Here is a 16,726-nt window from a genome sequence, read left to right on the forward strand (position 1 = left end):
TTTTTATTTTTTACATCACAGTCTTTGATTTCAGTTTCAATTATTTGTTTTTACATGAAATGCATTATGCATTATGTGGGTTTAATGCTGTAAAAACACAGAATAAAATAATGAAAAAGTCTCATGATGGTAGTGACTGCCATTACTGCTTATCACTTATTAACCATAATTTATTTACATTACTCTACTTTAATAAAATATTTCAGTTGTGTATATTACATTATGACTGATTATTTAATCCCAAATCAACATCTCCCTCTATAGAGCTGCTGGCTATGCGGTCTGAAAATCACAATTTTTGTAGTTTTTCAAGGTAAATAACGGATACTTTTATGACTGCTGAATACCAACCATCAAATCACTTAGATCATGTATTTACAGGTAGAGATACCGCGCGAAGCAACTGCTCTCTATCCCTCTCAATCATTATTCTCTCCCTATCCATGACTGCTACACACCGACTGGTCACAATTGATTATGGTCATTGTAGTTAATTACCACGATTAATTCACTAAACAATGTAGAAAATTGGCTGGTTGGAAACTACAATTCCCTACTACATCGCACAGTTCGTGCTTGATCTGATTTATCTTTAGAGACATTGCGCATTCAGCTCACAGAAAAAAAATAACTAAATGGAATTCAAATAATTAAACAGACATCGGTCAATTAGTTTTATTTAATCCTACAAATAACCAAAATGTTGGTTAATCGCTCAGCACTAAGCACATTACCCTTCATTAGTCCCTACAGTACAGTACATTACCCTTCATTAGTCCCTACAGTACAGTACATTACCCTTCATTAGTCCCTACAGTACAGTACATTACCCTTCATTAGTCCCTACAGTACAGTACATTACCCTTCATTAGTCCCTACAGTACAGTACATTACCCTTCATTAGTCCCTACAGTACAGTACATTACCCTTCATTAGTCCCTACAGTACAGTACATTACCCTTCATTAGTCCCTACAGTACAGCACATTACCCTTCATTAGTCCCTACAGTACAGTACATTACCCTTCATTAGTCCCTACAGTACAGTACATTACCCTTCATTAGTCCCTACAGTGCAGTACATTACCCTTCATTAGTCCCTACAGTACAGCACATTACCCTTCATGAGTCCCTACAGTACAGTACATTACCCTTCATTAGTCCCTACAGTACAGTACATTACCCTTCATTAGTCCCTACAGTACAGTACATTACCCTTCATTACACCTCAAAGATCAACGCATATGGCCTTCAATTAATCCCATTGATATGGCCTTTCATTTGACCCCCAAAGTTTTCTGAGCTATATATATATATATATACAGTTGAAGTCGGAAGTTTACAAACACCTTAGCCAAATACATTTAAACTCAGTTTTTCATAATTCCTGACATTTAATCCTAGAGAAAATTCTCTGTCTTAGGTCAGTTAGGATCATCACTTTATTTTAAGAATGTGAAATATCAAAGTAATAGTAGAGACAATGATTTATTTCAGATTTTCTATCTTTCATCACATTCCCAGTGGGTCAGAAGTTTACATACAATCAATTAGTATTTGGTAGCATTGACTTTAAATTGTTTAACTTGGGTCAAATGTTTCGGGTAGCCTTCCACAAGCTTCCCACAATAAGGTGGGTGATTTTTGGCCCATTCCTCCTGACAGAGCTGGTGTAACTGACTCAGGTTTGTAGGCCTCCTTGCTCGCACATGCTTTTTCAGTTCTGCCAACAAATGTTCTATAGGATTGAGGTCAGGGCTTTGTGATGGCCACTCCAATACCTTGACTTTGTTGTCCTTAAGCCATTTTGCCACAACTTTGGAAGTATGCTTGGGGTCATTGTCTATTTGGAAGACCCATTTGCGACCAAGCTTTAACTTCCTGAATGATGTCCAGAGATGTTGCTTCAATATATCCACATAATTTTCCTCCCTCACAATGCCATCTATTTTGTGAAGTGCACCAGTCCCTCCTGCAGCAAAGCACCCCCACAACATGATGCTGCCACCCCGTGCTTCACTGTTGTGATGGGGTTCTTCGGCTTGCAAGCCTCCCATTTTTTCCTCCAAACATAATAATGATCTTTATGGCCAAAAAGTTATAGAGGACATTGCTCCAAAAAGTATGATCTTTGTCCCCATGTGCAGTTGCAAACCGTAGTCTGTTTTTTTAATGTCGGTTTTGGAGCAGTGGCTTCTTCCTTGCTGAGCGGCATTTCAGGTTATGTCGATATAGGACTCGTTTTACTGTGGAAACACATACTTTTGTACCTGTTTCCTCCAGCATCTTGTTGTTCTGGGATTGATTTGCACTTTTCACACCGAAGTATGTTCATCTCTAGGAGACAGAACGTGTCTCCTTCCTGAGCTTTATGACGGCTGTGTGGTCCCATGGTGTTTATACTTGAGTATTATTGTTTGTACAGATGAACGTGGTACATTCAGGCATTTGGAAATTGCTCCCAAGGACGAACCAGACTTGTGGAGGTCCACCATTTCTTTTTCTGAGGTCTTGGCTGATTTCTTTAAATTTTCCCATGGTGTCAAGCAAAGAGACACTGAAATTCAAGGTAGGCCTTGAAATACATCCACAGGTACACCTCCAATTGACTCAAATAGTGTCAAATAGCCTATCAGAAGCTTCTAAAGCAATGACATTTTATGAATTTTCCAAGCTGTTTAAAGTCACAGTCAACGTGTATGTAAACTTCTGACCGACTGGAATTGTGATGCAATGAGTTATAAGTGAAATAATCTGTCTGTAAGCAATTGTTGGAAAAAATGACTTGTGTCATGCACAAAGAAGATGTCCTAACTGACTTGCCAAAACTACAGTTTGTTAACAATAAATTTGTGGAGAGGTTGAAAAACGAGTTTTAATGACTCCAACCTAAGTGTATGTAAACCTCCAACTTCAACTGTATGTATGTATATATACACACACACGCACACACACACACACACACACACACACACACACACACACACACACACACACACACACACACACACACACACACACACACACACACACACACACACACACACACACACACACACACACACACACACACACACACACACACACACACACACACACACACACACACACACACACACAGTACCAGTCAAAGGTTTGGACACACCGACTCATTTCAGGTTTCTTCTTTATTTTACTACTTTGGCATTCTCTCAGACAGCTTCACCTGGAATGCTTTGCCAACAGTCTTAAAGGAGTTTCCACATATTCTGAGCACTTGTTGGCTGCTATTCCTTCACTCTAGGATCCAACTCATCCCAAATCATCTCAATTGGGTTGAGGTCGGGTGACTGTGGAGGCCAGATCATCTGAAGCAGCACTCCATCACTCTCCTCCTTGGTCAAATAGCACTTACACAGTCTGGAGGTGTGTTGGGTCATTGTCCTGTTGAAAAACAAATGATAGTTCCACTAAGCGCAAACCAGATGCGATGGCGTATTGCTGCAGATTGCTTTGGTAGCCACACTGGTTAAGTATCCCTTGAATTCTAAATACATTATTGACAGTGTCACCAGCATAGAAGCATCACACCTCCTCCTCCATGCTTCACGGCGTGAACCACACATGCCGAGATCATCCGTTCACCTACTCTACGTCTTACAAAGACAAAGACGGTTGGAACCAAAAATCTCACATTTGGACTCATCAGACCAAAGGACAGATTTCCACCAGTCTAATGTTCATTGCTCGTGTTTCTTCGCCCATGCAAGTCTCTTCTTATTATTGGTGTTATTTAGTAGTGGTTTCTTTGCAGCAACTGGACCATAAGTGCCTGTTTCACAGAGTATCCTCTGAACAGTTGATGTTGAGATGTGTCTGTTTCTAGAACTCTGTGAAGCATTTATTTGGACTGTTGTCTATTTGCTTATTTGAGCTGTTCTTGCCGTTATATGGACTTTTACCAAATAAGGCTATCTTCTGTATACCACCCCTACCTTGTCACAACACAAATGATTGGCTAAAACTTTTTAAGAAGGAAATACATTGCACAAATTAACTTTTAACAAGGCACACCTGTTAATTGAAATGCATTCCAGTTCTCTACCTCATGAAGCTGGTTGAGAGAATGCCAAGCTACTATTATTCAAAACTACTTTGAATAATCTCAAATATTAAATATATTTTGATTTGTTTAACACTTTTTTACTACATGATATGTGTTATTTCATAGTTTTGATGTCTTCACTATTATTCTACAATGTAGAAAATTGTTTAAAAAAAATAAGAAAAACCCTTGAACGAGTAGGTGTGTCCAAACTTTTGACTGGTACTGTATATATTTAGAATTTTTATTGTTGGACATTAAAGACTGTAAAACACTTAATCAGCTCCAAGTGATTTTAATTTAAGAAATCTGTTAAAGTATTTCCACACATAATAGAGAGACACATGATCGTTTGCAGTCTACAAAATATTTGTAATTATGTTCCGGCCCCCGACCATCCGCTCAACAATGAAACCTAGTTGATGATCCCTAATTTAGGTGATGTTGTGCAACCAAATGAAATGTCTCATTTGGGCTTTTAGGGTGGGTTTCTGTATAGCACTTTGTGACATCGGCTGATGTAAAAAGGGCTTTCTAACTACATTTAATTGATTGATTTTGTACATTTCAGTTTCCTTAAACTGAAGGCTGCAAATGACATAGGCAGACGAGCGCTAAACACTTAGTGTTCAGTTCCCTTTTTAACAGCCTCCACAGGTCATTAAGTTTCTGACTGTCCCAATTCGTCAAAGGGCCCTCAGCCTTTTTCATTTAACTGTGGCTGCTAAAAAAACAGGTGCTAAATCATGTGTGTCTGTTTTCCTCCAAAAATAACCTATTGCATAAGACAAATGTTAGAGAAAGATAATTCAAAAGCGGAATTATAATTGCAGAAGCATGTACTAAAATATTTGATTTTATCTTTAGAGTTCATGAATATTCATATATGAATGCACTTACAGAAAAAAATGACTGTCTAATTTCCTTCTAGATGGATGTCTGAGAAACGGTGTGCTCTAAAGCACACTTAAATTCAAATGCAGTCTTAAAAATGCTAATTTCCATCTTGGTAAGCATTGTGACTCTTATGAGAAGAAACTGCAGTTATGTCTAGAGATGGGAGGAGCCCAACTATGACCTCTAAATGACTCCACACATGCAGATGGCTGGTTTAAAAAAAAGGTACAGTAGCAATTGCTTCAGGGTGAAGGGGACAAAGGGCATGTCTCAAAGTTCTGATGTTGCTGCCTCGCTTCATGTCATCAACTTCAGCTGTTCAAACCTAAAAACTCTGGAGGTGAAATAATATGGAGAATGCCTGCTCTTTAACTAGGCAAGTCAGTTAAGAACAAATTCTTATTTACAACGACGGCCTACCGGGGAACAGTGGGTTAACTGCAGAACCGACAGATTTCTACCTCGTCAGCATTCGGTTACTGGCCCAACGCTCTAACCACCAGGCTACCTGCCACCCCATCATTGCAGTAGAGACAAGAAAAGGAAGCCTCAAGGAGAGGACTACTAAGACACCTGTTGGGCACCAAGGAAGTTTAATGTGCAGATATTATGTAATTACTTCGATTGACTGAAGTACTTTTTTTCCTTTTTTAAAAACCACTATTATTCCTCATAATTTGTTCTTTAACCATGTCAAATCAAATCAAATGTTATTTGTCACATGCGCCGAATACAACATGCTTACTGACAGGCCCTTAACCAACAGTGCAGTCAGGTCTTTAATGATGTCAGGTCTTTAATAATGATGTCAGGTCTTTAATGATGTCAGGCTTGTGCTAATACCACCTTTCTCCTTTTGTTTGCCTTTTTTATACACTGGTAGGTAAGATTTTTTTCACAGGTGTTGAAGTGTTGACGTGTTGTATCTACAGTACATTTCTGACACACCCTGACTGCCCTACAGTTCCTCTAGCTGCTTGAACTCTATGTGTGCACTCAAGATGAAAGTTTCCTCTTGATTAGTCATTCATCATCTTGAGGAAGTTAGTTTAGTGAGATTAAGAAATCACAGAAGTAGATTACAAATGCATTTTAGGAAATGATTGCAAAACAACATCCATCATAACAATGTCACACCTTGAAAATGTCAAAGAGTATATCTTAAGGCGTTTGAATTTAGCTCCTCCTGTCACTCTTTATCTCTGTGAGATATTGAGGAAACAAGCAGAGCCTTGTATGATTATTTTCACAGCTCCACACCATGACATTACACAAGATACCTTTCTCTTGCTAAGGTAACACGCATGTGTCTAGTACCTTCACACTCACGTCACTGTACTGACATGGTTTCAAGTGATATTAGATGAAATGTTATTACTTGGCCCACTTCTTACCAATTATTGTGGTACAGTATGTTAGGGTTATGATTGTTATGTTGGTACCCCAGGACCACAGTATATTATTTAACATCACTATGTACATAGTATCTGACTCATTACTGGGCCTATAAAAATCCATTGACACCATCTGATCTCCAATCTGTGCCAGATACAAGCCAACTCGATGACCTAAGGCCTGTCAACAGGTGGGAGGGGAGACAAATTGTAGAACAAACTGTGTCCCGTCAAGCTGAATAGAATGAAAGATGGAGTTTGACAAATGGGGTGACACATGATAGATTGGGCTTGTCAATGGCATCTCAATAGCCAGCAGGGCTCCTGGGTTATTTTAATTCTGTCATCTAAGAGAAACAGCTGAGCAGATGTTTGGCTTGCCGTTGGGCAAAAAATTAAAAAGGGTCCCACACCTTTACTGACAACCGGAGGACCTGTCGCCAGACTGCAATTGATTCAGATAAAGATTGGTTGATAAATTCAGACCTCCCTTCAGGCACTGCTGTAGCTCAATCTTTACCTTGTTTTTGGTTTGTCCTTTTCCCACCCTGACTGTATTATCAGTAGCTATGCACGTGTTAGCACTAGCACGGACTGTTGCCAAAGGGATGATAGCCCGTTGCTAATGTTTCCAAATGTATCACCTCATGATTTACACCCTCCTTGCGTTAATAGGATTGGGAGGGAAAAGCCTGAGACAATATTAAGCTTTTTTATATCTGATAATGTCATTTGGCATTGTCAGACAGTCATGGCCGCCAATGAGACAGACCTAGCCTTGCTCCATTACAATCAGTCTGCTAAATCAATGTGCCTTCATCAAAAAAAGGAGATTCCCGAATACATTGACAGGCCATCTGCACCGTGCACCACACGTATCTCCAGAACACAGTTGCTCAAAACATTACAGTGAGTCTTACCGAAGAGCTAACTAACAGCCCACTGTGCATTTCATTCCATTTGGGCTCTGGGAAATGGATACCGCTCCCAGGGGAGCTAGTGTGGGTACTGCAAGGGGCAGCATATGTGTAGTGTACTGAAAACCTATTTGTGCTTTGGAAAAAGCCATGCATTCTCCAAATAGTATGTGTGATTGGGTTACGGACTCCGTATGCTAGTGGCATACTGTCATATATCAAATCCCACCATGTGCAAGCCGATATAATCCAGCTACTCAGGACACTGGTGAACCCGTGATTACTGGGACAGGTGCTTTTCTACTTTTCCTATAAATGTATTATGGCTGGCATATTTCTGGTCTTAGGTTAATGGTTTCTCGAATTTTCTCACTCAGTTCAGATGACACCCAAGGCAGAAACAGTCAGGATTTGATTTCTATAGATCCACTTGAATTATAGTATAGCTTAGATAAGTGGAACTGAGCGCAAGCAAGACAGAAACAAAATATGAACCATATTATGTTCACTCATTGTACCTACCTCTAGACTTCAATGTGTGTCAAAGGAACCATGCATGGACCCACAGCTAAGTCATTGAAAATGGCGTGGAACTATGCATGATTAATCATAATTTTGAACTACATTAAACTCCCCTCCTCCTTCACTCCCTCATTCACTCCCTCCCTCCCTCACTCACTCACTCCCTCACTCACTCACTCCCTCACTCACTCACTCACTCACTCACTCACTCACTCACTCACTCACTCACTCACTCACTCACTCACTCACTCACTCACTCACTCATTCACTCTAGCTATATGAGGTCATGCATGTGAGAACATGTAAAACTCTTAACAGTATATAAGCTCTATATGTGATCCCATAAGAGACAGTGGACGGAATAAAGGGCTAATACTTATTTTCCATGTTCAGACTTCACATCTCAACCTGCAGCGAGAAGTTGATCTTGCTCTGATATCATAATTCATGCGTAGCAGATCATGCATCCCTATCTCTCAGAATTACATTAGAAATTAGCTCAGTTGAGATAATAAATGCATCAAAAGATGTACAGCATATCCAATAACTGTGAGGAAAGGACTTTGTTTGCTGTATTTCAAACATAGTGGCACCTTCAGATTGTTACAATGGAGAAGAACATGCGGGTGGAACAGAGGGATTGGTACCAAATTGCTGGGTCAGTAGCATATTTCCTACCAGTGAGTGTCTTTCATCTCAGTCCTGCCACCCTGAATCATGCAAAAAGTGAGGCTGCATTGTTATTTTTTGGTGTGTGTGGGCTGCTGGAGGCATATATTGAAGTCACGCTTGTAAAACAATCATAGATTTCTTCAGGAAATCTATGGTCACAATGGGAGTTGTCAGGAATAATTTATCAGAATGGTCATTTGTGAATACAGAAGTCTGGTTTGCTGTCTGGTCAATGATTGAAACAAAACGTGTTTACTCACATCTGACTAATTCATGTTCTGTGAACATTTAGCCTAGCGACCACCGACCAGTCCCTCACTAACCAGCTGTGATCTCCAACCAAAGCAATACAACTTTGTTCCCTTCTCTGCAACATGCAAGCACATAATCAACAACAAATGTTGGCTACCATGCTGTGTTGTCATGTGTTGCTGCCATGCTATGTTGTCGTCTTAGGTAGTAGTGTAGTGTTGTGTTGTCTCTCTTGTCGTGATGTGTGTTTTGTCCTATATTTTATTTTATTTATTTTTAATCCCAGCCCCCATACACATAGGAGGCCTTTTTCCTTTAGTAGGGCCGTCATTGTAAATAAGAATTTGTTCTTAACTGACTTGCCTAGTTAAATAAAGGTTAAATAAAATAAAAATCCATCTGTATATTAGAAGCCACAGCTGCACAACTTTTCAGTACTTGTCCGGGGTCATGCTCCTTGTCAATCAATCGCAAGGTGACGGCTGAGCCCCACGCAGTGAAGAGGAGATGGAACAGGACACTTTCAAATAGTTCTCTGACAGGGGTCGATGACATCTGCCAGACTATGTAGACATACCCTCCAGAGATGGTAACCAAGGTCAAATCATCACATCTATCCTCTGCCAAAATTGTAAGTCCAATGGAATTCAGTTTGCTTTCAAAACAGCTAATATCCCCCACAGACGGCTTAAGTCTATGTTAGTGCAGGGCTGTTCCAGCGATGTACTAATCGCAGGTTGACGTTTATTGTCATGGGTCTTGCCCTGGAGGCAGAACTGCACAATTTCGGCTAGATTGGCCAGCTCCAAAGTCAAAATTGGCTATATCATAAAAATGTATGAAAACTAAAATTAGCTTTTTAGGGTTAGACATTGGGAATAGCAGTGTGGTTAAGGTTAGGGTTTAAAGTTAGGGTTAAAATCTGATTTTATGACTTTGTGGCTGTACCAGCTAGTGACTACTCTGCAGAGCTGCCTCCTGTACATTAGTCATCTCAATAAATGCCAACCTGCGTACTAATCCTTAAACACAGTTACAGGTAACCCAAATGTAATAAGTTTGGAAACGTCCATATGAGCTACATTGAGAGGAAGCAACCGCAAGAAAAATGCTTTAATTATCCAACAGTAATGCACTGATTATGCCAACAGTAATATTTACACGCCATATTTAATACTCTCGTGTAGTCATTTCAGAAATGCTTTCTCCTCAAGACATTTTCCAAGGAAATGTCAGCCTATGCAATGTTTCATGTAATGACACAATAGTTACATGTAGCCTATTTCACCTCAATGACCCGAGTAAGGTCAATGTTTTTGAAAATGCCAAATTGAATATTTCAAGTGTGCAATGAGCACAAAAACCACTGGCAGAAGTGCAGCTGAGAAACAAGAGGCTTGAGGAAAAGATGCTGCCCAGCAGTAGATGACAGGTATTTGTGCTGACAGGTTACCCTGACTTGAGGCAGACTAACTCCACCCTTCATGTCTAGACCGCACCGGGCAGACTTTCTTCTCTTTCAAAAATGTCAATGTTAGCGTTGGGCTATTTACAGTAGCGTGTTTATATGACCAAATTTATGTGTTCTTGATATTTTTGTCTCCTCTGGGAAACGTGGTGCTTGGACTCAGTGGTCGGCTCCAAACCGAATTGATTTTCAGCTCTAGGCCTAATTCAAAGAAGGAATAGATGAAGAAACACTTGCTATAGTGGATGTGCTGTAGCAATTGTTCAAAGGCAGCTGATAACATTCATTGAATTCTACTGCTATTGTAACAGTATAACTTTAGACCGTCCCCTCGCCCATACCCGGGCGCGAACCAGGGACCCTCTGCACACATCAACAACTGACACCCATCGCTCCACAAAAGCCGCGGCCCTTGCAGAGCAAGGGGAACCACTACTTCAAGGTCTCAGAGCAAGTGACGTCACCGATTGAAATGCTATTTAGCGGTCCCGCTAACTAAGCTAGCCGTTTCACATCCTTTACACTATCTAAGAATCTCTCTTGAATTTAAGTTTCAATGAGGCATTTCCTTTTGCAGGAAATAAGGAAAGTCTCTTACAATGGAGCAATAGGTTTTCATGTCCATTTTCCTGGTCTAGGATTGGTTGGCTTTGTGTGTCGAGAGTAATTAAGTCACAGGTGTAAACGTGCAAAAAGTTACAATGAAATTGCCCAAATTGAAGATCTAAAACTGTATTACGAACATGACACTGCTATTCATAATTTGCATGAATCCATAACTGGCATTGACACTCAGCATGCTGGCTATAGTTTGGGTCTGTAAGGCCTTGACTGGTAGATTAAGTTGAGGACACAGATGTTCCCTATCCACATAGTATAGGAAGACTATTCCCCACTTACTCTTTAAAAGGACAAGAAGGGAATGTATTGTGATAAAAAAGAAAAGGAATGCACTGTTACAGAACTGTGGCTGGATGGGAGACCCTCCCCACAGGGACATATCAATGAGAATGTCAAGATTTTTTTTTGTGTCCTTGAAAAAAAGACACTCAGGATGCTGACCTGAAAAGGACATTGATTCTGTTGAAAACAATCGGGCCTTACAAAGTACCTGGGGGTAATGTTGATACTGCAAGTGAGAGAGAAGCCACCGCCTGCCTGGAGAGGCTTTTCTCTGCCAATGCAGAGCTTAAAAACCTGTGACCCAGTTCCCTTGAGAAACTCCCTCCTGCTTGGGGAGAATGTACACTCGCTGCCCAAAATGACAAACAGCAGGCAGGCGGTGGCATGCTCGCCTGCCAAATACAGTTCTCCGACATTCAAGTTGTGCTGACAGCAAAAACATAGACACTGTTATCTACTGTTAGTCCTCACTTGAGACTCTGGGGTGGTGAGAGGGGAACAAGTCTACATGGACTGCTTGTGGACAGACTGACTGTGTTTGGGGTCTCAGTGAGGAAAGGCTCTTGTGTGGTCAGTACATTTTCTGGTCTATTTGTGTTGCAATGTCCTTACAAGTGGGTCAAAAATGACCCATTTTACTTTTAGGCATTTTTTTGTTGTCGGTGTAGGCCGGCTACCTTAGTGCGAGTAACTAACTGTACATTGCCACAGTACATTAGTTCACCCTGAGAAACTTATTTAGAGAAGCATTTGTACCATATTAAAAGAATAACTTGATATTCCAAATCATTTTGGTGTTGTTTCACCAGTTTACAGCTATCCCGTAATTTCAAATCAAATATAAACTTAACCACTATGGGATCCACTTAACACAACAACAGACTGGTACCGTGAATCCCAGCTGACAAACTGGTAGCTGTCAACAGACTGGGCTAACAGCTATATAAACCACCCTAGTGAGCCCAGCACACATTGGGTAATCATTGCCTGATAGGGAGAGGTGTTACTTCCTAAACAGAGCAAAACATGCAATATGCTGACTTAAACAAATCCCACACTACGCACAAGGCTATGGGTTTGATTTGAGGAAATTATGCTTGTCTCTGTATGGAACTACACAGTACATTAAGTTTTTTTTTAAGTTTGTCAAATCTCCAGATAGATAAGGGCCAGAGAGTGACTTGAGATTTGCAAGAATAACTTAAAGTTTGATGCAACTATCCATTGACGTCAACGCATGACACGAAAGTTCCACCTCCATGTATAGCTACATCTCAAATCCTATTCATGGTCTGAAGTGACCTAACATACTACAGACCATTATGCATGTTGGTTCCTTATCGTCTGTTTGTTTGTTTGTTTGTATTGGGACCTGTTGAATGCACAATGCACTTCTGTGTCCCCAGACTAGAGGTCAACCGATTAATCTGAATGACCGATTAATTAGGGCCGATTTCAAGTTCTCTTGCGTTCTGTGCAACAGAGTCAGGGTATATGCAGCAGTTTGGGCCGCCTGGCTCATTGCGAACTGTGTGAATGTCACACCCTGACCTTAGAGATCCTTTAAATTCTCTATTTGATAGGTCAGGGTGTGACTAGGGTGGGAAATCTATGTTTAAATTTCTTTGTTGGCCGAGTATGGTTCCCAATCAGAGGCAGCTGTCTATCATTGTCTCTGATTGGGGATCATACTTTGGCAACCCTTTTTCCCACCTTCTGTTGTGGGATCTTGTCTTTTTGTGTTGCATGTGTTGCACTCCTAGCTTTTCGTTCGTTGAGATGTTTATTGTTTTTGGTGGAACATTTATAATAAAAACTCATTTAAAAAAAGTACCCCCTTTTTCTCCCGAATTTCGTGGTATCCAATTGTTAGTAGCTACTATCTTGTCTCATCGCTACAACTCCCGTACGTGCTCGGGAGAGACGAAGGTCGAAAGTCATGCGTCCTCCAATACACAACCCAACCAGCCGCACTGCTTTTCAACCACAGAGCGCATTCAACCCGGAAGCCAGCCACACCAATGTCGCTGGTGCGTGATGAGACAAGGATATCCCAACCAGCCAAACCCTCCCTAACCCGGACGACGATAGGCCAATTGTGCGTCGCCCCATGGACCTCCCGGTCACGGCCGGTTACGACAGAGGCTGGGTTCGAACCCAGAGTCTCTGGTGGCCCTTAACCACTGGGAGGCGAACATTTATAATTGAAGAAAATGTACACCTACCATGCTGCACCTTGGTCTTCATTTAACGACGGACGTTACAGTGCAGACCATTTCTTCCTAACAAAGACAGCCAACTTCGCCAAATGGGGGATGATTTAACAAAAGCGCATTTGCGGGAAAAAAAGCACAATCGTTTGCACGAATGTACCTAACCATAAACATCAATGCCTGTCTTAGAATCAATACACAGAAGTATACTTTTTTAAACCTGCATATTTAGGTCAAAGAAATTCATGTTAGCAGGCAATATTAACTAGGGAAATTGTGTCACCTCTCTTGCGTTCATTGCACGCAGAGTCAGGGTATATGCAACAGTTTGGGCCGCCTGGCTCTTTGCAAACTAATTTGCCAGAATTTTACATAATTATGACATAACATTGGAGGTTATGCAATGTAACAGCAATATTTAGACTTATGGATGCCACCCGTTAGATAAAATACGTAACGGTTCCGTATTTCACTGAAAGAATGAATATTTTGCTTTCGAAATGATGGTTTCCAGATTTGACTATATTAATGACCTAAGGCTCGTATTTCTGTGTGTTATTATATTACAATTAAGACTATGATTTGATAGATCAGTCTGACTGAGCGGTGGTAGGCAGCAGCAGGCTCGTAAGCATTCATTCAAACAGCACTTTCCTGCGTTTGCCAGCAGCTCTTCGCAATGCTTCAAGCATTGCGCTGTTTATGACTTCAAGCCTATCAACTCCCAAGATTAGGCTGGCAATACTAAAGTACCTATTATAACATCTAACACTCAAAGCTATATGAAATACAAATGGTATAGAGAGAAATAGTCCTATAATAACTACAACCTATAACTTCTTACCTGGAAATATTGAAGACTCATGTTAAAAGGAACCACCAGCTTTCATATGTTCGCATGTTCTGCGCAAGGAACTTAAACATTAGCTTTTTTACATAGCACATATTGCACTTTTACTTTCTTCTCCAACACTTTGTTTTTGCATTAATTAAACCAAATTGAACATGTTTCATTATTTATTTGAGACTAAATTGATTTTATTGATGTATTATATTAAGTTAAAATAAAAGTGTTCATTGTTCATTCAGTATTGTTGTAATTGTCATTATTACAAATATATATATGTAAAACTCAGCCGATTAATCGGTATCAGCATTTTTTGGTCCTCCAATAACAGGTATCAGTATCGGCGTTGAAAAATCATAATCGGTCGACCTCTTTCCCAGACAACCATGCATACGTGAAAAGCTACACATTTCCATTGGCCTGTGAGTCCTATTAACCCCCCGTAAATCCCCTAATCTGTTTTTTTCAGAACAGCAGCCCCTGTGATCTTTGGCATGTCTTGCATGTTCCTCGGCTTCCTGGACTGGTGCTGAAAGAGGCTACACTAGATTATCCCTAGGTAATCTGCATCTCGTACTAAAATGTGCAGCTGGGTTCTTGAATCTTTGGAAAAATAGTTTCAGAAGTTTGATTTTGAGGCAGTTTCATTTGGCTGAAAATGCAATGCCAACACTCACTTATCAACCGCAAGATCGTGGAAAAGACACTGTAAACATTTAAGCATATTAACAAAATGTTAATTCATCAAGAAACAATCCAAACTGAAACCCAAAGTTTAATAAGCTACAATACAAGGTGAAGTGGTTTAATTAATGGCTGAGCCTCACTCACTGGAGATGTGAGACAAGTGGAACAGAATGACAATGACATGGCCGATCGTTACTGCCTGACACACCTAGCGATTAGGACTCCATCTTCTGTAATAAAGAGTATAGCCTATGTATCAGGTTGCATAACAACGGTCAACAACAACAGTTCCCTTGGAGGAAGTTACTGTTGTACAGGGACTGCACTAGCAACCATGCTGAGACTGATAGTACAGGGACTGCACTAGCAACCATGTTGAGACTGATAGTACAGGGACTGCACTAGCAAACATGTTGAGACTGATAGTACAGGGACTGCACTAGCAACCATGCTGAGACTGATAGTATAGGGACTGCACTAGCAACCATGTTGAGACTGATAGTATATGGACTGCACTAGCAACCATGTTGAGACTGATAGTATAGGTACTGCACTAGCAACCATGCTGAGACTGATAGTAGAGGGACCACACTAGCAACCATGCTGAGACTGATAGTAGAGGGCCACACTAGCAACCATGCTGAGACTGATAGTAGAGTGACTGCAACTCTCCCAGGACTGTCACTCTCCCAGTAACCACCACTAAACATGCCAGATAGGGCTAGCTTTCAGTATCAAATTGTCGCCGAGCATCAGCAATCAACCACACTGGAGCGCTGGTGAAACACTCACACGTCAGAGCCAAAGGTTAACGTTAGCCAGGGACTTTATTCTCATTCAATGCGTGGCCACTGTTTGCCAATGGAGGAGCTGCATGCAGGAATGTGAGATATGCAAATTAGGTGTTTGAGGTGAAGGGTAGCCTAGCGGATGGCTGGCAGTTCGAATCCTGGGTCTAACGGGAAAAATGGGGTGGGAAGTGAGCTAGCAATCAGAGGGTTGCTGGTATAAAATCCTAGATGCCATTGCCTGCCGTTGTGCCCTTGAGCAGGGCACTTAAAACCCCACAACAACAGGTCCCTGTATATGTATGTGTATATATATATGCCTTTCTGAGGGGTTGGGTTAAAAGCGAAAGTCACATTTCAATTGGAACTTATGTGCAATTGACCAATAAATTGATCTTACTCTTAAGAAGAATGCCTAATGTTTTAAGTAAGACATAGGGTGACATATGACCTTCCACAACATGAGGGGGCTGTGCATTAGAAACAATTTTGGTTGTTAATGACACTGTAATTATATGGTAATGACGCTGGTAAGTATTGAATAAACAAAGTTTGAGATAGTGAATCAGTATTAGTGTAAAGCAAAAATCTGCAAACAGTTTACATATGATAAACAAATGGAAAGAGTACATTGCTAGTGTATGCTTCATCAAATAATGTGAAATGAACTGCAAAATGACCTGGATGCAAAAGCATAGGCTAGTTATGAATTTATGCACAGGTGTGCACATCCATGCACACAGGCACACACACCTCATCACAACAATAGCTTGATTCCAAGTTCCACATGCTGGAAAGAATAAACTATTTGCAGAGATGATTCATTGGACAGTCTCTTAATCTATGTAATAATGTATGTATGTCTTACCACCATATTTATTTGACTTTAAAAGGGGAAATAACAATAAAAGAAAAAAACAATTTGACAGTCTAAATCAGTGGGGTTCAGAGGATAAGCAAATTACATCACCTGGAATGACTACCATTGAATGAATGGAGCCTTTGACAATCATAGAGAAAACCTCTCTCAGGGGACATTACATTTCAGAGGGGGTTCCCCCTTAAACACACACCGGCACACTT

General features: G+C 40.6%; 2 protein-coding genes across 2 annotated transcripts in view; one reads left to right on the forward strand and one right to left on the reverse strand.

Annotated features, from left to right (window-relative positions):
* The window catches only part of LOC118379632 (platelet-derived growth factor C-like), a 72,619-nt gene that overhangs the window by 54,684 nt on the left and 1,209 nt on the right, over nt 1-16,726 (reverse strand). The window lies entirely within an intron of this gene.
* The window catches only part of LOC118379603 (glycine receptor subunit beta), a 58,210-nt gene continuing 53,033 nt past the window's right edge, over nt 11,550-16,726 (forward strand). The window contains exon 1 of the mRNA XM_035766640.1: nt 11,550-11,678. The gene's annotated coding sequence lies outside the window, so the exon portion shown is untranslated. The remainder of the gene's footprint in view (nt 11,679-16,726) is intronic.

The sequence above is a fragment of the Oncorhynchus keta genome, chromosome 4 (genome assembly GCF_023373465.1).
Source record: "Oncorhynchus keta strain PuntledgeMale-10-30-2019 chromosome 4, Oket_V2, whole genome shotgun sequence".
Taxonomy (NCBI): Eukaryota; Metazoa; Chordata; class Actinopteri; order Salmoniformes; family Salmonidae; genus Oncorhynchus; species Oncorhynchus keta.